The 23,640-nt window shown below is 31.4% G+C and overlaps 1 protein-coding gene across 8 annotated transcripts in view; it reads right to left on the reverse strand.

The window, feature by feature from the left end:
- The window catches only part of LOC145261064 (hydroxysteroid 11-beta-dehydrogenase 1-like protein), a 321,599-nt gene that overhangs the window by 142,458 nt on the left and 155,501 nt on the right, over window positions 1-23,640 (reverse strand). For all 8 annotated transcript variants that reach the window (XR_013864399.1, XM_080119226.1, XM_080119227.1 and 5 more), the window contains one exon: window positions 5,609-5,689. The gene's annotated coding sequence lies outside the window, so the exon portion shown is untranslated. The remainder of the gene's footprint in view (window positions 1-5,608; window positions 5,690-23,640) is intronic.

Genomic DNA, 23,640 nt, shown 5'->3' on the forward strand with positions numbered 1-23,640 from the left:
GAATTTAACTTTAGTCATTAAACTTATATATTGCTCTATTTTTATATATTGAGCTTTACCTTTTTGGCTAGGATCGTCCTGAAAGTAATGTAATATCTGACAGGAAAATTCACTTGATTTCTAATCTGTGACTTATCTCATTTATATATATATATATATATATATATATATATATATATATATATATATATATATATATATATATATATATATATATATCTGTGTTTAAAGAAAAAATAGAAAAAACCGAATGAAATTATTAAAAAATCAACGTTTCGTCCTTGTCTCAGAGGACATCTTCAGGATAATTGAAATAAAAATGTGATAAAAGAAAAAGTCATAGATCGTGCGAAAAAAGACAGTTTTTTAAAATCCAACCCATGTCGGGAAAGGACGAATATGTGTGCGTATGGGAAGGTTGTTTGATGTCTATATATACAATTTTAAAATGCATTTAAAATAAATATGTACATTTTTTTTTTTTTTTTTTCTTCTGCGAAACTACTCATTTTCCTGAAACATTCAAAGAAAAACGGCTAGCCAGGATCCACCCTGATACCTTGCTCTTTGATTATTATTTTCCCTATGCTAGGGGTTAAATGGTAGAAGCCTTTTCTTTGCGTAATAGTATTAGTATTCAAAATTAGTGCTGATTCTAAAAGTCTTCTTTTAGCTCTATCTATCACGTATTTAATAATTTTCGCTTGATCTAAATTAAATGAGTGATCGTGTTCTGCACTATGGCAAAAGAGTGCATTTAGGGCGTTACCATTCCTCATATCTCTTCTGTGCTCGTTAAGTCTTAATTTCAATTTTCGTTGTGTTTCACCTATGTACGCTTGTTGACAGTTGTTACATGGGATGGAATATATACCGGCATCGGATGTGAGGGTTTTGGGAGAGTGCTTGGTAGTTTTTAATGTCTGTTTTATGGTTGAGGAAGTTGTTTGTATCAGGTGAAAACCAAGTCTATTAAGAGTGTCGTAGATTTTTGTATTTTTCGTGTGGGTGGGAATGAAAAGATGTCTGTTTAATAGTGAGGTATCTGTTTTATTTTTCTGTGTGTTTATGTTATAGTGTATTTTCGTAGCTTTTTTCTTTGCGTAAGAAATGAAATAGGATGGATACTGTAGTTTTCTTAAAACATTCGTAATATATTGAAATTCATCATTAAGATATTGGGGACTGCATATTCTAAAGGCACGTAAGAAAAACCCTATAATCATGCCCGTCTTTATTTTATCATTGTGGTGTGAGTAATAATGAATATAGTCGTTTTTGTGTGTGGTCTTTCTATGTACTTTGAAACTCAGATCGGTTTCTGATCTGATGAGGAGTATGTCTAGAAAAGCTAGGGAGTGGTCTTGTTCGGATTCATGTGTAAAATTTATAGATGGTTCCACTGAATTTAATTTATTTCTAATTTGTTCTATTTGTGTGTTTTTAGGGAGAAAAATAAGAATGTCATCTATATATTTAAAATATGTGGAGTTTTTAGGAAGTCTGTGTTTAAAAGAGTTGGTTTCTAAGAATTCTAAGAATAAGCAGGCTAGTACACCACTAAGGGGGTTACCCATAGGGAGTCCAAATTTCTGTCTATAGTAAGAATTATTAAATTGAAAGTAGGTTCTATCAGTGATGAGTTTTATAATTTGTATTAGTGTATCTGAGGAAAAAGGTAGGTCGGCTTTAATTTTGATTAAGTGCTTGTGGAGTAGATTAAGGCATTTTTTGATTGGAATATTGGTGTACAGGGAAATTATGTCTAAACTATGCATGGTTTTATTTTGCATGTCCATATTTTTTATTCTATTTAGGAAGTCACCAGAGTTTTTGATATGTGAAGTGCTGATGGTGCCCATTAGTGGAGTTAAAATTTGGGCAATAGCTTGTGCTAATTTATGGGTGACGCTTCCAATGTTTGATATTATAGGTCTCATAGGGACGTTCTCTTTATGTATTTTTGGGAGGCCGTATAATATAGGAATAGTGGGGTGGTATTCTATGTTATTTATCCATTTTTTATCATTTCCGATAAGTTTCTTTACGGATTTATTAAAAGTATCGAAATCTTTTTCTATTGATTTTAAATCTATCGGAGTGTATATATCTCCGTCTGCCAATAGTGTGTGCATTTTCTTTAGATATAGGTCTTTATCTATTATAACTATTGATTGAACTTACTTTCAATTTAATAATTCTTACTATAGACAGAAATTTGGACTCCCTATGGGTAACCCCCTTAGTGGTGTACTAGCCTGCTTATTCTTAGAATTCTTAGAAACCAACTCTTTTAAACACAGACTTCCTAAAAACTCCACATATTTTAGATATATAGATGACATTCTTATTTTTCTCCCTAAAAACACACAAATAGAACAAATTAGAAATAAATTAAATTCAGTGGAACCATCTATAAATTTTACACATGAATCCGAACAAGACCACTCCCTAGCTTTTCTAGACATACTCCTCGTCAGATCAGAAACTGATCTGAGTTTCAAAGTACATAGAAAGACCACACACAAAAACGACTATATTCATTACTACTCACACCACAATGATAAAATAAAGACGGGCATGATTATAGGGTTTTTCTTACGTGCCTTTAGAATATGCAGTCCCCAATATCTTAATGATGAATTTCAATATATTACGAATGTTTTAAGAAAACTACAGTATCCATCCTATTTCATTTCTTACGCAAAGAAAAAAGCTACGAAAATACACTATAACATAAACACACAGAAAAATAAAACAGATACCTCACTATTAAACAGACATCTTTTCATTCCCACCCACACGAAAAATACAAAAATCTACGACACTCTTAATAGACTTGGTTTTCACCTGATACAAACAACTTCCTCAACCATAAAACAGACATTAAAAACTACCAAGCACTCTCCCAAAACCCTCACATCCGATGCCGGTATATATTCCATCCCATGTAACAACTGTCAACAAGCGTACATAGGTGAAACACAACGAAAATTGAAATTAAGACTTAACGAGCACAGAAGAGATATGAGGAATGGTAACGCCCTAAATGCACTCTTTTGCCATAGTGCAGAACACGATCACTCATTTAATTTAGATCAAGCGAAAATTATTAAATACGTGATAGATAGAGCTAAAAGAAGACTTTTAGAATCAGCACTAATTTTGAATACTAATACTATTACGCAAAGAAAAGGCTTCTACCATTTAACCCCTAGCATAGGGAAAATAATAATCAAAGAGCAAGGTATCAGGGTGGATCCTGGCTAGCCGTTTTTCTTTGAATGTTTCAGGAAAATGAGTAGTTTCGCAGAAGAAAAAAAAAAAAAAAAAAAATGTACATATTTATTTTAAATGCATTTTAAAATTGTATATATAGACATCAAACAACCTTCCCATACGCACACATATTCGTCCTTTCCCGACATGGGTTGGATTTTAAAAAACTGTCTTTTTTCGCACGATCTATGACTTTTTCTTTTATCACATTTTTATTTCAATTATCCTGAAGATGTCCTCTGAGACAAGGACGAAACGTTGATTTTTTAATAATTTCATTCGGTTTTTTCTATTTTTTCTTTAAACATAACGTCAACCACCGCTGGTACATTTTTTCATTCCTTATACATATATATCTGTGTATATATCTGTGTATATATATATATATATATATCTGTGTATATATATATATATATATATCTGTATATATATATATCTATATCTGTGTATGTATATATATATCTGTGTATATATATATATCTGTATATATATATCTGTATATATATATATTTGTGTATATGTATATATATATCTGTGTATATATATATATCTGTATATATATATATATATATATATATCTGTATATATATATCTGTATATATATATATCTGTGTATATATATATCTGTATATATATATCTGTATATATATATCTGTATATATATATATATCTGTATATATATATATGTATATATATATATATATCTGTATATATATATATATACTACTTTGATGAATAATAAAAATTCTTTGATATGAAACTCAACCACTTCATTTCATTTCAATGAGAGTTTTTTTTAAATTTATTGAATCACAATTTAATATATATATATATATATATATATATATATATATATATATATATATATATATATATATATATATATATATAACTACTTCATTTAATCACATAAATTAATATACGAAAGTATAAATCTATGCGTAAACTTTAAGTATTTATTTCAACAGCGTTCAATACGTAGATATATATATATATATATATATATATATATATATATATATATATATATATATATAAGAAAAAGAAAATTAAAACTGTAAGTTGAACTTTACAATCAAAATTTATTGTTTGACTGAATACTCCAAAAAAGTACCTTTTCTCAGGGTTTCAAAGAATGCTATTCTCGCTATCAGAGGACAGAAACAAATCAGCAAATTATATTTGTAGCAATGCTAGAAGTTACTAGTCATGGCATAAAGTTAAACCACAATTTATTATAGTCATAAATTGCAAAGAAAAACAAGTGAAAAAATGTTGGATATGTAAAAAAATTGGGATTAAATTATCTCAACAGTGTGTATGTGTGTGTGTGTGTGTCTCTGTGTGTGTGTCTGTGTGTCTGTGTGTATCTGTGTACGACACAATGACGCTGTCAATTTTCAGTCTACAGACTCGAAATTTGATGAACAGAGTACTGAGATTTGGGAAAATATTTGTAATCCGTTTTCGGCCAGAAATTTGGCTATTAAGGGGTCAAAGTTCAACGATTTGACCTTTGAGAACTCTACCTACCCCCCCCCCCGCAAATTTTAGGTATAAACAATTGAAATTTAGATATAGGTTCCTTGGACATGGATCTAACTTAATAACTTGATTTGAGCACAAAACAATAAATGTTAAGGGGTCATAATAGGGGTCAAAGTTTAAAAAAAAATTGACCTCGGCGGTCTCTACCAAATTACTCAGACAATTTCTGGTCTAAACATTTGAAATTTTACTTAAAGGGTATTCAGAGATAGGGCAAGCTCTTTAATCGGTTTGGGTCGAAAATTTGAGCTACTAATATATAAATGTATGTATGTATGTATGTATGTTTGCATGTCTGCTAAAAACTTTCGACAGATGCGACGGATTTTTATAAGATCAGTATCGTTTTGAAGCTCTGCCCTTCAGACGACAAATACCGAAAAATTGGCTAAAAACATTAATTTCTTCACCTTCAACTGGGCACTTTTCTACAAGGAGGGGTCGCTTTTTTCACCGATATTTTCGAAAGTCATGCCCTCTTTTCGATTGTCTGGCCTTAATTTAAACCTACGTCACTTCTGGTTTGGCGATGGTCGTAACAGCAAAGACGTCACGTTTTTTCCACGTTCTTTTCCTCCTTCGCGGTATGGGTTCGAGCCTGGCTTCTTACTTTTTTTTTTTTTTTGCTAAACACACACCTTTAAACACCCAGGCAACGCCGGAAACTCATGCTATACTGAAGAAAGTTGAAGGCACATCGGCCGAAACGTTGTGAGAATAACGTTCAAAGATGAGAGGATTAAGCCTTATACTCCAAATAATACACAAAGTTTTTACTTACGTTTATTTGGTTTGTCCGTTTCAGAGTTTTTCTTCCCCCCAATTCCTTGAAGCGAAACTGCTCACCTCCGTCTTGGCCAACCTTTAAACGTAATTATAAAATAAAAACAAATGTTAAAAAAAAAAAGAAAATCGTCAGCCAAACAGAAAAAAAACTTATTGACATTGACGTAGTTTAAACAAAAGGTTCATTGACAATTTATCTCAAGAAGGCAGCAACTCCCGAAATCACATTGTGTTTCCGGGATGATAGGACCCGGAAAAATGACCGGAAGTCGTACTTTTTTTTATTGTTGTTGTTTTCTACTTTTTTTGTGAGTATCTTTTTTTTTTATTTAAATGTCAGTGGGTCATGTTATAAAAAAACAATCCCTGAACACGTGCTTCCGGACATTTTTATTTAGGGGTGTGGCGCATTTTCGGAATAAAAATGTGCTCTCCTCACGCACACGAATTTAAAAATAATAATAATTTTTAAAATATTTATAATAATAATAATAATAATAATAATAATAATAATAATAATAATAATAATAATAATAATAATAATAATAATAATAATAATAATGTGGATGGTGAAGGAGGATGGAAAGAGCGAGCAGAGAAAGCACTAGCCAAACCTCCGCTAGTTTAGTGCAAATGGGACTGGGACCTTGGGGAGGTTTGTTGTCACCTAAATCTCAGTGAAGACCAATGGTCACGGCCAACTAGAAATCAATGATTAGCAGCTGTTGTGCTAACGCAAACTAATTTGCAAAAAATTATCAAAAGAGGTGGACAGTACTGGAAATATGGGGAGACTTGCTGTCACTCAGACTTCAGAGAACATTGCTAGTTGTTGATGATTGTTTGTGTGACTACTCCTAATGAGTAAATGATAATAATCCTTTCACTGGATAAGTGCGAAGAGGACTTGGACTTTGGGGAGGCTTATTGCTAATCAAATTCCAGTGAAAACCAATGGTCGCTACCAACAAGAAATCAATGATAAGTGGCTATTGTGATAATGCAAACTAATTTGCAAAGAGTTGGTGAGTACTGGAAATCTGGAGTCACTTACTTTCAGACTCCAGGAAACACCACAGGTTGTTTTCAAAAATAATTCTTTGATGATAGCCTATCGGAAAACTCGTGGTAAATAAATAAATAAATAATAATAATAATAATAATTAATGATAATAATAATAATAATATTAATATTAATATTAATAACAATAATAATAATAATAATAATAATAATATTAATAATATTAATAATAATAATAATAATAATAATAATAATATTAATAATAATAAGGATAATAATAAGGATAATAATAATTATATTTATAATAATGATAATTATAATGATAATAATAATAATAATAAATAACAATAATAATAATAATATTGATATTAATAATGACATTAATAATAATAATAATAATGATAATTTAAATAATAATAAAAATGTTAAGAATAATAATATCAATAATAATATTAATAATAAATGATCATAATAATAATAATAATTAATGATAATAATAAAAATAAATAATAATAATAATAATAATAATAGTTAATAATAATAATAATAATAATAATAATATTAATAATAATAATAAGGATAATAATAAGGATAATAATAATTATATTAATAATAATGATAATAATAATGATAATAATAATAATAATAAATAACAATAATAATAATAATATTGATATTAATAATGACATTAATAATAATAATAATGATAATTTAAATAATAATAAAAATGTTAAGAATAATAATATCAATAATAATATTAATAATAAATGATCATAATAATAATAATTAATGATAATAATAAAAATAAATAATAATAATAATAATAATAATAATAATATTAATAATAATAATAATAATATTAATAATAATAATAATAATAATAATATTTATAATAATAATAATAATAATAATAATAATATTAATAATAATAATAATAATAATAATAATAATAAGGATAATAATAAGGATAATAATAATTATATTAATAATAATGATAATAATAATGATAATAATAATAATAAATAACAATAATAATAATAATATTGATATTAATAATGACATTAATAATAATAATGATAATAATGATAATTTAAATAATAATAAAAATGTTAAGAATAATAATATAAATAATAATATTAATAATAAATGATCATAATAATAATAATAATTAATGATAATAATAAAAATAAATAATAATAATAATAATAATAATAATAATAATAATAATAATAATAATAATAATAATAATAATAATAATAATAATAAATGTAACTGGCAGGGAGGGGCTTAACAAGAAACATGAAGAACTGGACCAAAAAATAAAAGCAAAAAAAAGCGAGATTGAGACGATATAGATATAAATCTGAACAATGCAAACAAAACAGAACATTTCAAACTAATGAAAGCCAATTCTATCAAAATGTGAACGGAGGAAAAACAAAAACAGAACAACCAAATCCGACAGAAACAAAACTCTACTGGAGTAAAATATGGGAAGAGTGACGAGACCACAATAGACATGCCGAATGGCTGAAAGACATGAAAGAAGAGTTACAACAAATAGAAGAATGACATCAGCAAGGAAACCCTAAAGAAAACCATAGGAAAAATGGCAAACTGGAGAGCACCAGGGCACGACGGGATACATGCATACTGGTTCAAAAAATTCACAACCTTACATGAAAGACTAGCCCAAAACATGAGAAGATGTATACAGGAAGCAAGCGTACCAGACTGGATGACAAAAGGTAGAACTACACTGCTACAGAAGGACACAGAGAAAGGAACCGTCCCTAGCAACTATAGGCCAATCACGTGCTTACCAACTTACAACTGACAGCTCAACAGAGAAAACAAATCTACCACTCCCTGAATAACCCTGGACTCATCCCCGAGGAGCAGAAAGGATGCCAAAAAGGAAAAAGAGTAACACATGACCTGCTATATATAGATCAAAAGATCCTAAAGGAGGTAAAAAGGAGGAGAAAATATTTAGCCATGGCATGGATCGACTATAAAAAAGCGTACGACAGGATCCCCCAAGCATGGATAATAGAATGCCTAAAAATGTATAAAATACCAAGCAAGATCACCAATGTAATAGAAAATGCAATGAAAACATGAAGACTGAAATTGACAGCTGATGGACAACACATAACAGAAATTAACATACAAAGAGGAATCTTTCAAGGAGACTCTCTATCACCACTACTGTTCATCATAGCCATGATGCTCTTGAACAGTATTCTGAGAAAGTGCCAAACCGGATACAAGTTCTCCAATACAGAGGAAAAAATGAACCACCTGATGTACATGAACGATCTGAAACTTTTTGCAAGGACCGAAAAGGAGCTAGAGACACTAATCAACACTACCAGAATCTTCAGCCAAAATATCCAAATGGAATTTGGAATGGAAAAGTGCGCACAAGAAAGGGAAAACTGGAAACGACAGAAGGCATGGAACTACCAAACCAAACAGAAATGATGGCACTAGGCGAACAAGACGACTATAAATACTTGGGAATTCTGGAAGCGGACACCATCAGAGCAACAGAAATGAAAGAGAAAATTGGAAAGGAATACCTCAGGAGAACAAGAAAACTCCTGGAAACGAAATTATATAGCAGAAACCTAATAAAAGGTATAAATACATGGGCAGTATCACTAGTAAGATACTCTGGACCGTTTATAGGGTGGATGAAAGAAGAAATGAGACAACTCGACCAGGAAACTCATGACCATGCATAATTCACTACACCCAAAGGACGATATTGAAAGGCTCTACGTGAAAAGGAAAGACGGCGGGAGAGGACTGATCTGTATAGAAGACTGTGTGAAGGACACGAAAAAAGAACTAGAAAAATACATAATGCAAAACACTGAAAGGATAATTATGGCAGCGAGAGACACAGAAAAAAAAAACAACAAAGCAGAAAACAGAGAGACAAATGATAAAACGAGAAAAGAGAAGTGGGAAGAGGAACAAATCCACGGAAGATTCATAAGAATGACAAAAGATGAGAATTACGAAAACACCTGGACATGGATGCGAAAAGGACATATAAACCGAGAAACTGAATCTCTAATAACTGCAGCACAAGATAACTCGATAAGAACCAACCATATCAAAGCAAGAATCAATAAAACACAAAAAAAACAGCAAATGCAGACTCTGTGGACAAAGAGACGAAACGATAAACCATATAGTAAGTGAATGCAGCAAACTGGCCCAAAAGGAATACAAAAACAGGCATGACCAAGTGGGAAGGGCGGTGAACTGGGAATTGTGCAAATGACTGCATTTTGAGTGTACAGACAAGTGGTACAAGCATAAACCCGCAACATCACTTGAAAACGAGAACCACAAAATCCTATGGGACATGGACATACAGACGGACGAACCCATCCAAGCAAGAAGACCAGATATCATAATTAACAAGAAAGAAAAATCCTGTCAAATCGTAGACTTTGCTGTCCCAGCTGACCACAGGGTGAGTATGAATGAAAAAGAGAAACAAAGCAAATACACAGAGCTAGCCAGAGAGTTAAAAGGGATTTGGATGATGAAGAAAATCAAAATAATACCGATAATAGTAGGAGCACTAGGAACAATTCCGAAAAACTTCGAAAAAAGAATGCCAGAAATTGGAATCAGAGGAATAACTGCAAAAGTACAACGACTTACGATAATAAAAATGACTGAAATATTAAGGAAAACCCTTGAATGCAGAGAATAATACAAGAAGACAATATAACGAATAAGCGTTACAGGGAATGAAGAAGACCGAAGCTGCATATCTACAAGTTCTACACCCCCATCATGCATCGCCCCCATAGTTTCACCACTGCTCCTCCCAATAAAAAAGTGACACCAAAGAGCTGAGAAGGGCCAAGAAGGGCTGAAAGACCGAGTAGAGAGCGCCAGCCAGACCTCGGTTGGACAAGCGCAAAGAGAACTGGGACTTTGGGGAGGATTAGTGCCACTCAAATTCCAGTATAAACCAATGGCCACTGCCGGCGAGAAATCAATGGTAAGAGGCTGTTGCGATGATGCAAATTCATTTGCAAATGCTATCGAAGGAGGTGGAGAGAACTGGACGTCTGGGGAGAGTTGTTGTCACTCAGCCTCCAGAGAACACCACAGGTTTCCAATCAGATCGTTTGTTGACTTGTGTGAAAGCTCCATGTGAGCCAATAATAATAATAATAATAATAATAATAATAATAATAATAATAATAATAATAATAATAAATATAAAACAACATAAAATAAAATAAATAATAATAATAATAAATATAAAACAACATAAAATAAAATAGCTATGGATTAAAAAAATACGTAATAAAAATGGCCGTGAAAGACGTCTGGGCAATGCCGGATGAGGACAGATAGCTATTTTCATGATTAATACTAATGACGTACGCGCAATAATGGGCAGAATTATTGACGTGGACTTTCATCCGATAAGCGGCAAATATAATCACGTTCAATCAGACTGAGATGCCGTATCCATTTCTATGCGAAGCGTGTTTGAACAAGTCCCTTTAGCATTTCAGACAAACTATGTTATTATTCAATCAAACAATATCAAATTACTGATATCACTTATCAGATAATTTGATATATGTGAGTATCATATGAATGGGGGGGGGGGCAATGCCATGTCTCCAAATTTATAATATGATGCAAGGTTAGTAAAAACGAACAAAGCCGTCTCATCTGGAAACTACACCATCAACATCAACATCATTATTATTATGATTGGTTCACAAGGAGCTTTCACACAGCTCATCAAAGATCGCATTGAATACAGCCTTGTATGATAATGAAAGTTGGAAGCTGAGTGACAACAAGTCTACCCAGATTTTTCCAGTAGTCTCCACCTCTTTCGATAACATTTGCAAATAAATTTGCATTATCGCAACAGCTGCTTGCCATTGATTTCTCGTTGGCAGTGGCTATTGGTCTTTACTGGAATTTGAGTGGCAATAATCCTCTACAAGGTCCCAGTTCTCTTCGCATTTATACAGTGGAGGTCTGGTCAGTGCTCACTCCTCGGTCTTTCCTTCCTCCTTGACTACTTGGCTATTCGGTCTCACTCCTTTTTGGGGGGAGGGAGACAGTGATGTGGTAATGGCGGGATGGGAGAGGGGTTAGAGAACTTACAGGTATGCAGCTTCAATGTTCTTGGTATTATCATTATTATTATTATTATAAATAATAATAATAATAATAATAATAATAATAATAATAATAATAATAATAATAATAATAATAATAATATATGGGGTACCAAGGATCAACTAATGATTGATAAGGCAGTCATACAGGATGCAATAACCCTTATCCCTGAGTGGCTTCCGGGCCTTGATAAGTGGTGATCACTGTGTAAAAAAAAATGCAAAGAGGAAGAATATGAATTTGAATGTAATATAAATCGATTACAGGAAAGCATACGGGGTCAAAAATGGGTCATAATTGAAAAAATCGTTATAAATTTTGTACATTCATCTGAAGTTTGCTGAGAATGTTATAGGGCTTTTGGAGACAAGCATGTCTCAATGGAAAACGGTTCTAACAGTGAACAGAGAGGTGCTTGTTGAGGTTGCCATTCGACATGGAATATTCCAAGAAGATTCATTATCTCCACTTTTTTTTTGTAATGCCGATGATGCCACTGAGCATCTTCTTGAAGAGAAACAATCTAGAAGTGTAAGCCATGTTTAGTTTCAGAACAGTTTCCGATGGTTAGTTGTTCTACACAAGTCCTGGAGGTGACTGGTTCTCAGTAGACTGTTCTCGAGTTGGAATCCACAGAGCAAAATATTCTTCCCGTGTTTACACGAAGAAAACATATGCGAAGTTGCTACAGAAAGGTTTAATATTTATGGAGCAATTCTGGTTTCTGATTGGTTGGTAGCAGAACTTGAATTAATTTGATTCGTCAGTTCCTAGCAGCATCGTTTATAAATAGAATCTCCCGACTGTGTGAGATCATACTCCATTAAAGACAAAAATATTGCAACAAAAAAGCTGGGGTAGGGTTAGGCTTTGGGTCTGGTGGCAGACACCTCGATCATCTACTCTTTTTCTGGATGATTTGAAGATTTTGTAGAAATGAGAAGGAAATTAATAAACTAGTAGAGCTGATCGGGACATACTTAGAAGACATCGGGATGAAATTTGGGATTAGTAAGTGTGCGGTTTTAGTGATAAGGAAGGGGAGTAAACGTGCATTCGAATGAAATAATGTTGCCGAATGAAGAAGTTATGAAAGAAATAGAAGAAGCAGAGTATAAGTATTTAGGAGAGCTGGAAGGTGTAGGCATCATGAACAGAGAGATGAAAGAGAAAGTCAGAAAGGAGTATCTTAGAAGGGTGAAACTAATTGCGAAGTCGAAACTGTATGGAGGAAACCTGGTGAAAGCGATGAACAGTCAGTGTTTTGAGGAAGAGTGCGGGGATTTTAGAATGGTCTTACAAGGAGTTTCATGCCATGGATATCAAAACAAGAAAAGTTTTAGCAATGTTTGATATATTCCACGTTCGAAGTAGCGTAGCAAGGCTGTATCAAAAGAGGAAAGACGGTGAGAGAGGATTGCTAAGTGTAAAGGCTTGTGTTAGAACTGAGGAGATGTCGTTGAAGGAGCATGTGGTTAGAAGTGAGCAGTGGATGCTTTAATGAAGTGGATGTATGCGAGCTGACTATGTGAAATGTATGGATAGAGAAAGGGCAAAGGAATTGGCTGGGAAGAAAATGCACGGAATGCTCTTCCAGGATGTAGCAGATGTGGCTGATGAAAGAGATGGCAATCGTTTAGAGCTGGGTATCTGACTAAGAGTATTGAAGCTTTTATTTGTGCAGCACAAGAGCAGGCATTAGGAACGCGACTGTTCAAGAAAAGTGGTTCTGGGAGAGGATGTTACCGCAGAATGCCGGATTTGTGGAAAGTTTTCAGAGTCAATTGCGCACCTTGTAGATTGGCCCAGATAGAGTACTGCAAAAGGCATGATCGCATGGAGCTTCGGATATACTGAGAGTTAATATGATGTTAAATTGGATTTTTTTAAAAATTCTTAATGCTACAATGTTTTAAGTTATAAATTTATTATATTTGTTACTACAATATCTTGTCTTTTTCTTTTCCAGTTTTAACAACTAGTCCTTTTACTTTTCTAATATAGACTGCACCCAAATATCTTTAAACAACCAATGTAATCTTGACACCTGTTTCAAAACCAATTCCCTTCTCTGGTCTGATTAAGTGTTGTCCCTAAATTGGGAATTCACTGAAACATGCATGCACATATTGTAACCAATAATCTAATAAAAAGATCTGGGAAGAGAAAGGATTTATAGTTATGTCTCGGAAGAACAATATATATATATATATATATATATATATATATATATATATATATATATATATATATATATATATATATATATGTCTCGGAAGTAGAGTGAAAAGCACATCTTATTTTTCTTTTATTAATATTATTTTTTTCCTTGTACACATGTTTGTGAATTATTCCATGGATTTCTGCCTTTGGATTATTACTGACCATCTTCTTCCAATTACGGGATTTCCTTGGATTTTACTTGTACAAATGGAAATTCTTTTAACTTTCTTGAAGTTTTACATTTGGATTTTACCGTCACTGGATTTTTTTATCTTCCGCCAGACTATCCATTCATGTGTAATCACCTTTTTCTTTACCATATTCCCTCTGCTAAACTTATTTTGTTTTCAAGTAAGATCTTTGACTTACTTGTTTCATCAAATACTTCTGCATGCAAAATCCGATCCTGCATTTTGCTAATTCCTACCCTCTGATGAGAAGGAGAGTATTTCTTCGAAAGTCCGCGGATTAAGGACTATCCATTTATCTAGTGTTTCCTTTTCAGATTAAATATGTTTTTCACTCATTTCAAAGTGTTTTTTAACATGTTTTATTAATTGTTTGCTCATATTATTAGCTCTATTTCCTATTTTGTTTTATTGAGCTTTTATATCTGGCTGAGATAATTTTATAAATATTAATTCTTTAATATTTATAATTTACTTTAATTTTACCATCTTGGATCATTTTGGTAAATTCAATTGTAATTTTCATTATATATATATATATATATATATATATATATATATATATATATATATATAACTACTTCATTTACTCACATAAAATTAATATACGAAAGTATAAATTTATGCGTAAACTTTAAGTATTTACTTCAAAAGTGCTCAATATGTAGGTAGAGCTAGTTAGTTAGTTATAAAATATATATGGCGATTAAGCTACACTGAATATTCGCGTTTCATCCACTCTAGGATTCTTCAGGCTTATGCGCGAATTTTGTGGCTGTCTGTTCTTTTTATACACGCACCTTCTATTGAGATTTTAGTTAGCCAATCAGCTTTCCAGTATCAAAAGTATAAGTTTATGCGTAAACTTTAACTAATTATAACTACTTCATTTACTCACATAAAATTAATATACGAAAGTATAAATTTATGCATTAAAGTTTACGCATAAATTTATATTTTCGTATATTAATTTCATGTGAGTAAATGAAGTAGTTATGATTAGCTCCTAAAACAGTTGAGCACTCTCAAAAGAATTTATTTCACCACATTAAAAATAGATATGGAAAGAGTTAATTTCGAAACATCGCTAAAAAAACATCCCCACAACTAGCAAGCATAGCTATATTATTAAATTAATTCAAAAAAGTCAACAAGAGGGCAAAAGGTCAACCAGAGGTCAAATAGGCCTTTGTATAGGAAGGGGGTAGTGGATACTAGAAAGCTGATTGGCTAACTAAAATCTCAATAGAAGGTGCTTGTGTAAAAAGGACAGACAACCAAAAAATTCGCGCATATGCCTGAAGAATCCTAGAGTGGATGAAACTCGGAATATTCAGTGTAGCTTAATCGCCATATATATTTTATAACTAACTCTTTCTCTCTCTCTCTCTCTCTTTCTCTCTCTCTCTCTCTCTCTCTCTCTCTCTCTCTATATATATATATATATATATATATATATATATATATATATATGGTTCCTGATTTCAAAAGGCGAAAAATTAAAAGATACATCTGCCTTACTTTTAATGCTAGGTTTATTTATGGTGTCTTTTAAATTTAATAAAAACCCTTCAAAATTTGCTGACGAGGAGACCTTGCTTATTAAAAAACTATATGTAATTATTGTACGTAACTTGATGTCTACCACAATAAAAAGCATTGTTTTCCGAAACGATCGTACAGATAATTGATTTTGTTGCTGTTCCTTCTTATGAAACGGATTTTTAATTTAATTATAATTTGATTTTTAAATTTTAAATTAACAATCACATTACTTAATATATATATATATATATATATATATATATATATATATATATATATATATATATATTACAATAGAAAAATGCGATCAAAACAGTAATATGGTTAAACTTAAACACGGAAAAGTAAAGGACTAGTTGTTAACCTGGAAAAAGGACAAGATATTCTAGTAAAAAATATGATAAATTTATAACTTAATATATTGCAGCATTAAGAATTGATTATATAATATTATAAATAATGGTGGGATTCTTCTACCGCTCCAGAAGATATCTCACTACTGATGCAATTCTCTATCTATATAAAAGCCAAGTACGTCCAAGGATGGAGTACTGTTGCCACATCTGGGCAGGAGCTGCTAAAAACAGCCTATCCTGCCTTGACAGAGTACAAAATAGCCTTCGTAGCCTAGTGGGGATGCCCTTTTCTCTTCCCTGCAACCTCTCTCCCACAGGAGAGACGTTGCGAGCCTGTCTTTGTTTTATCGCTACTTTCATGGCAGGTGCTCGTCTGAGTTCCAATCTCTGGTCCCCCCTCGCCAATCTTTCACGATAAACACCCGTCTAGCTGAAACCACTGTCATTAATTTTTCCCACTCTTTATCTGTGCCTAAATCAAAACGTAGATTCCATGAACAAAGTTTCTTTCTTAGAAGTGCACGCCTGTCGAACTCTCTTCCGCTTGCCTGTTCCCACCTGACTACAACTATTAATACATTAAAATAAACTTTGTTTTTTAGACGCCAGGTCTAATTCCCTCAATAATAATAATAATAATAATAATAATAATAATAATAATAATAACATTATATATATATATATATATATATATGTATATATATATATATATATATATATATATATATATATGAGCGATACTTGTTGTATATCAACAAAACAGACGGCAACTCTACAGGAAATAAAGTTTCTGTATTTCGTCTTTCAATTTGACAATGAGTATTAGAAAAATAATTGTTCCTGTTATTTAACTCCATATAAACCGCACCATCCTCCCACCATACGTCACCTGTTATCTTATCGTGTTTCATCGTAATGAATACACCATTCTTTTAGAAGCAAGATTATTGTAAACGTGTTCATTAACCTTAATTTATCGTTTGAAATAGACGCGTTTCTAAATGAATAGCGTATTCATGCCACTAAACAAGATAAGATAGCGTGTATATTTGCTTTGATGGATAATAAAAAAGTTATAATAAAATATATATAATATAATAAAAGTAATATTAAGTTTTGTTCCCTGTATTCAAAGCAAAGCAATTAACATAACAAAATGTGTATACAGTTTCAGTTCTGCTCTATTAAGCTATTAATAGAACTTTATGGTTGTAAAGTAATTAGGTGGCTTAGTTGCAATCATAACTTCCTGCACTGATGATTCCGAGAGGATGAAATACTAATGTCTGTAGGTATCCAAAAGAATTATATTATATATATATATATATATATATATATATATATATATATATATATTTAAAGTGATGGTTGTGTAGTTCCAACGAGAGAAAAAATGTATATTTAAAAGAGAGTAGCCATCAACAATTGTGGGTTTTTTTAAAAAAAAAAACACAATTGTTGATGGCTACACTCTTTTAAATATATATATATATATATATATATATATACATACACACATATATATACATATATATACATATATACATACATATATACACATATGTACATATATATATACATATACATATATATGCATATATATACATATATATACATATATACATATATATACATACATATATATATACATATATATACATATATATACATATATGTATACATATATATACATATATGTATACATATATACATATATATACATATATATATACATATATACACCCATATATATATGCATATATATGCATATATATACATATATACATATATATACATATATATAAACATATATACACATATATATTTACACACATATATATATATATATATATATATATAAATATATATATTGTTTTAACAAAAAACCAAAACCAAGACATCAAAGAATGGATTGATAACAACAAATAGTGTATTTTATCGTTAGTTACAATTGTTTCAAGACTATTCGGACAAATTCAAACATTATGTCGTTTGAAAATTTTCGCAAAAACAGCCTTTCGTCAGACTTGTTGAATAAAAAACACTTTAACAATGAAACATTATGGAAACCATTTCCCTTATAAGCAAAAGAAAACAAGTGAAAATATTTTACCTATATCGAATCCTTGCAAAGTTTTTTAAAGGTTCATATATTTACCTATTTTCGTATCTCTATTAAAAAAAGTTTTCAAACAAATTATCATACAACGTTACCACTAATTACCACTTAATATGTTTTATTCATTTCTTAAATTAGCTTTATATATATATATATATATATATATATATATATATATATATATATATATATATATATATATATATATATATATAGTGCAAAACTTGTTGAAATTAAAAGACTTACATTTTTTTCTTTTTTGTAACTTTTGTTTATTTCATCTTGGAATTTTTCATTACAGCTGTTTCGTTAATGGGATGGCAATTTTATTATTTTATGTGTTCATAAAAATTTCCTGAATCCCACCAACTCATCAGATGTTGTTTCCATTCGATGTTACCAACAAAAAGTTGATTTTGTACACGATATGTTTTGGGAAAAAGAAATCCCCACGTTGTTACAAGTCGGCCATCTTGGGTGTCATGCTAACCAAAATTTCTGTGTTAAACCTTAAGTTGGTATTATTTGTTGTTTTGTTTTAATTTCCATTTTTTATAATTTTATTTTTACATTTATGCGTGTTTATTCTAATATTTCAACAAGTTTTGCACTATATATGCTCTGCACTTATAAAATAAATACGTTGAGTTTCACTTGAAATTAACAGTGATTCAGTTTTTATCATAACAGTCTCAACCCGTTAAACGAAAACGGTATACATTGAAATTAACAATATTTTAAAAAAATAACCATATATATATATATATATATATATATATATATATATATATATATATATATATATATATATATATATAAGCGAAAATGTATGTATGTGTGTTCGCTTTTTCTACAAAAGGCTTCTTTCAGAGAAGCGGTCGCTCGCTTCACAACTTTTAAAAACTTTTTATATCACATATAAATCGTAATATCTCACAGTTAAAAACGAAGCTCGCCTGTCAATTTAATTTGCTCGATTTCGGGAAGATAAATATTCAATATTTGTCGCTCGCCGCATGCGGGTTAGTCTTTTTCCTATAACATCTTGGGGGGGAGGGAAAAAGCGTTCAGCAGTAAATGAATACTATCCCGCAGTCAAACTTGACCTCATTAAAACGAGCACCTGCTAAATCCAAGTAATTAAATAAATTCAAACGTGTTTCCGTAAGCATGTCTCATTTTGGGCTCATCAGTCCGAATCCTGAGTTCGGATGTGTCTAACTGATGAGCCCAAAATGAGGGCGAAACTCGAGTCTTGGACTTCTGGTTTGTTGGCTTTCGTGGCTCTTGCTGGCTGTGATGTTGTCTGGCAGTGGAAATAATTCTCTCACACCTTCTTTATATCTATCTATCTATCTATGTATGTATCTATATACATATCTATCTATCTATCTATCTATCTATATATATATATATATATATATATATATATATATATATATATATATATATATATACTTAATTATATTATTTTTTGGAAAAAAGATTCCAGCAGAGTGCTCTATTATTAGGATAAATTCTGAAAATAAAGCGTATTATTTATTTATATTTTTATTTACAAAAAGTTTACATGAATTAATTCATCGGTATCGTCGGTTTCAAACCTTATAATACGGACTGTTTTAGATACCCATCTATCTAAAACGGTCCCTATTATCAGGTTTGAAACCGACGGCATCGATGACTTCTCTCGTCTAAACTTTCTGTGTGTGTGTGTATATATATATATATATATATATATATATATATATATATATATATATATATATATATATATATATATATACCCTCATCGGATACTTTACCCTTCACCAGACTATCCATTCACGTGAAATCACCTTTTTCTTCACCATATTCCCTCTGCTTCACTATTTGTTACCAAGTAAGATCTATAACTTACTTGTAGTTTCATCAAATACTTTTGCAAGCAAAATCCGATCCCGCATTTTGCTAAATCCTATCCTCTGATGAGAAGGAAATTATTTCTTCAAAACTCCGCGGATTAAGGACTATCCACTTATTTAGTGTTTCCTTTTCAAATTAAATATGTTTTTAACTCTTTTTCAAAGTACTTTTAACATGTCTTATTAACTAGTTGCTCTTATATATATATATATATATATATATATATATATATATATATATATATATATATATATATATGCACACACATATATATATATATATCCTTCAGAAAATTCGCAGGGATGGGGCAGTTAGTAGGGTTTTCTGTAAATTACACAATTAACATTGAGACCGGTGTCGGAATTGAATAACAACAACGGGCGGACGTCACGACCTGTGCAGTTAACGCACAGAGGCACAGGTTCACATTTTTTTTCTTTTAATCTATTTTCTTTTCTTTTTTTTTTTTTTAATCAGAATTAGGTTGGTCTGTCTTGGTACTACGAGTTAACCCTCCCATGCATTACCGCTTCTCCCAGGAGGTGGCATAAGATTTTAGCCATATAGTGCATACATTGCTTGATGCACTCTTACTTCGAAAATGGCCATAGTATGCTTTTAAGCTATTTTTCGTGACGTCAGAGAGTGCCCCTCGCGAGAGAGTTGATTTTCACTCTATTTTTCCAGCCTTGTGCCACGTTTTGCTGCAGTGAGAACAAGTTTTTTTATTTATTTTTTAATTACATTTTCACCCCAATCAAAGCATGTACTATCAGGGACTTAAGTTGCAGGGGTACTATGTAGGGAGTTTAGCAGCAAGATGTCTGTTCACATTACACTTGAACTTCTGCATGTCAGTACAGTTGGGGAAGCAGGAAACCGGAAGAGAATTCGAAAGTCCTGCAGTTCTGGGGAAGAAGCTATTAGAGTAAAAGGCTTTCTTACATCTAGGGATCTCAACTGTGAAGGGGTGGGACTTTGCTGCTTATCGAGTTTGTCGGAGGTATTTTCGTTGAGGGGGTACAAGGTTCATCAGAGCATCTACCATTAATATACTTGTAAAACAGGCAGAAGGATGCAACATTTCGCTGGTGGGAGAGGGGCTGAAGCTTAGATGACAGTTAACTTAGATGAGTGTCTACTTTCAAGAAAAGAGGGGCTTGAATTTTTGTTGGCCTGTTGACCAGACAAACCTTCTCTATATCAGAGGTGGTTTGGATAACGTCGCTTTTGGTTCTTTTTTTACACTCATTTAAAAACAAAAACAAAACAAAACAAAAAACAGAAAATACAGGCAAATCTTTATGATGTACGTACTTGTTACGGAACAAAGATGTCATATTCCGAAAATTACATAAAATTGATCAAGTAGTTTTTTTTTTTTAAATAAGAAAATCCAATTTTATGAGGACGCGAGGAGAACACCGGAAGCGGCCGTATTGTTTAAGAATGTGTTAAAATTCAAAAGCCGACAACTCGATACGACTATCGAGATTTACGAACTGTGCTATCTCATTATTACTTTATTATTAATCGCTAAAAAAATCATAAAATTTGATATTCTTAATTAAAAAAAAAAAAAACTACTTGATCAATTTACGTGATTTTTGGAATAGGACACTTTCGTCCTGTGATAAGTACCTACATTATAAAAATAAAATTCTGAAGTTTTGCTTCTTTTTTTTTTAATTAATGCAATTCTAAATATGCACCCCACTTCTTTGTTTCAAAATACTTAAAACAAAGAACTAATCTTGACGTTTCTAAATTTTTGAGATGAGGATTGGTTCTCCGTATTATTTGGATTCATCGGACTACTGTTCTCATCTTTAGTGTCATTTTCACAATGTTTCAGTCGATGTAACCTCCAACCTTCTTCAAGGACCTGTGGCGCAGTGGTTAGAGTACTTGGAAAAATCAATTGTAAAACGTGATATTCTCCTGAAGGTTGAGGGTTCAATCCTCAGCGTGGGCGATCGAAACATACAATTACGAATTACTTAGGAGCACTATCCAGTCATGGCTGATGGAACAAGAACACGCTACCCCCGTGAAGTAAATAAAGGGTTCCGTTCGAAATTCCGTCCAAATTCGACAGAAATATTCCCAAGTTCGACAAGATACACCTGAAGAAAGTCGGAGGTTACATCGACCGAAACGTTTTGAAAATCACACTCAAAATGAGAACTGATGAATTCCAATAATACGAAGAGAACTAATCTTCATGCAATATCGATCATATTGATTGGCTGATAACAAAAATAAATATCAATCATTTCCAACACTTAGTCGTGCAAATGTTCCAATCTGTCGTAACACTGAAATCGATACACAGAAATCGGACACGATTGTAGATTACAAGCGGACAGGCCGATGATTTAAGCGTTTCTTTCTGCTCTATTAAGCAAGTTTGAAACAAGGGAACGAATTGGTTATTTTCGAACGAGATAATAAAGCATTCAAACTGACAAATTATAAAATGTATGGAGAGTCGTGCAACGTTTAAATTATTGAAACAACCAGTACATTTCTCTTTTTTTTTTTAATTTTCTTTAGTTAGTTTTAAGAGATCAAGGGAGCTAACTCCTCCTTGAGTTAACACTTGATTCCTTTATGATTTAAATTTATATCTGAGGGCTCTTTTAAGAATAGACGCTGTTCCCTTTATAACGTCTATATGTATTTCGTTACAGCTTGCTCTTCTAGGGATTGCTTCTAAGTATTTCTGAAGATTTTTTTTTTATTAAACCAATTGCTCCTATCACAACCGGTATAATGTTTATTCCTTTCAGAGACCATGTCGTTTTTAGATCATTTTTTTAGATCTTGATATTCTGTTATCTGTTCCCATTCAGCTCTATTAATGCCAAAATCATTTGGGATTGTGACATTGATAATGAGCACAGAATTAGTCTTTAATTAATGGTAACGCGCAAACATGAAGAAATTATTTGGGTGAAAACGATTCCATGTAGATCAATAATAATAATAATAATAATAATAATAGTGATAATGATAATGATAATAATAATAATAATGATAATAATAGTAATAATAATAATAATAATAATAATAATAATAATAATAATAATAATAATAATAATAGGGATCTGTGGAAATTCCACAGCGGACTCTTTCACATGTAATATATTGATGTTGGCATTCTGTGGATGTTCAGCGTAAATGGAGACGCCCTGATATTATTGTAACTCTTTTGTTAAAACTGCAAAAGTATTTATCTAAGCTAGCAGGGACGCCCGGCGTAGTCCGATCGTAAAATATGCTTAAATATATTTTGATAAGTATTTGTTTGTTTGTTTGTCAGACAGTGCCTTATAAAATATTTTGTTAGTAGCTGAATTGCGTTTGGCCATGGCCATCGAGATATAGAACGCCTATTAACTGAAAAATGCCTGCAGGCAATGTAGGTAAGATTTGTCAAACTGTCACTGTCGATACTATATGAGGGCGTCTTTAAAAAGAGCA

This window comes from Euprymna scolopes, chromosome 37 (assembly GCF_053919585.1).
Source record: "Euprymna scolopes isolate OS-2025 chromosome 37, ASM5391958v1, whole genome shotgun sequence".
NCBI classification, from domain to species: Eukaryota; Metazoa; Mollusca; class Cephalopoda; order Sepiida; family Sepiolidae; genus Euprymna; species Euprymna scolopes.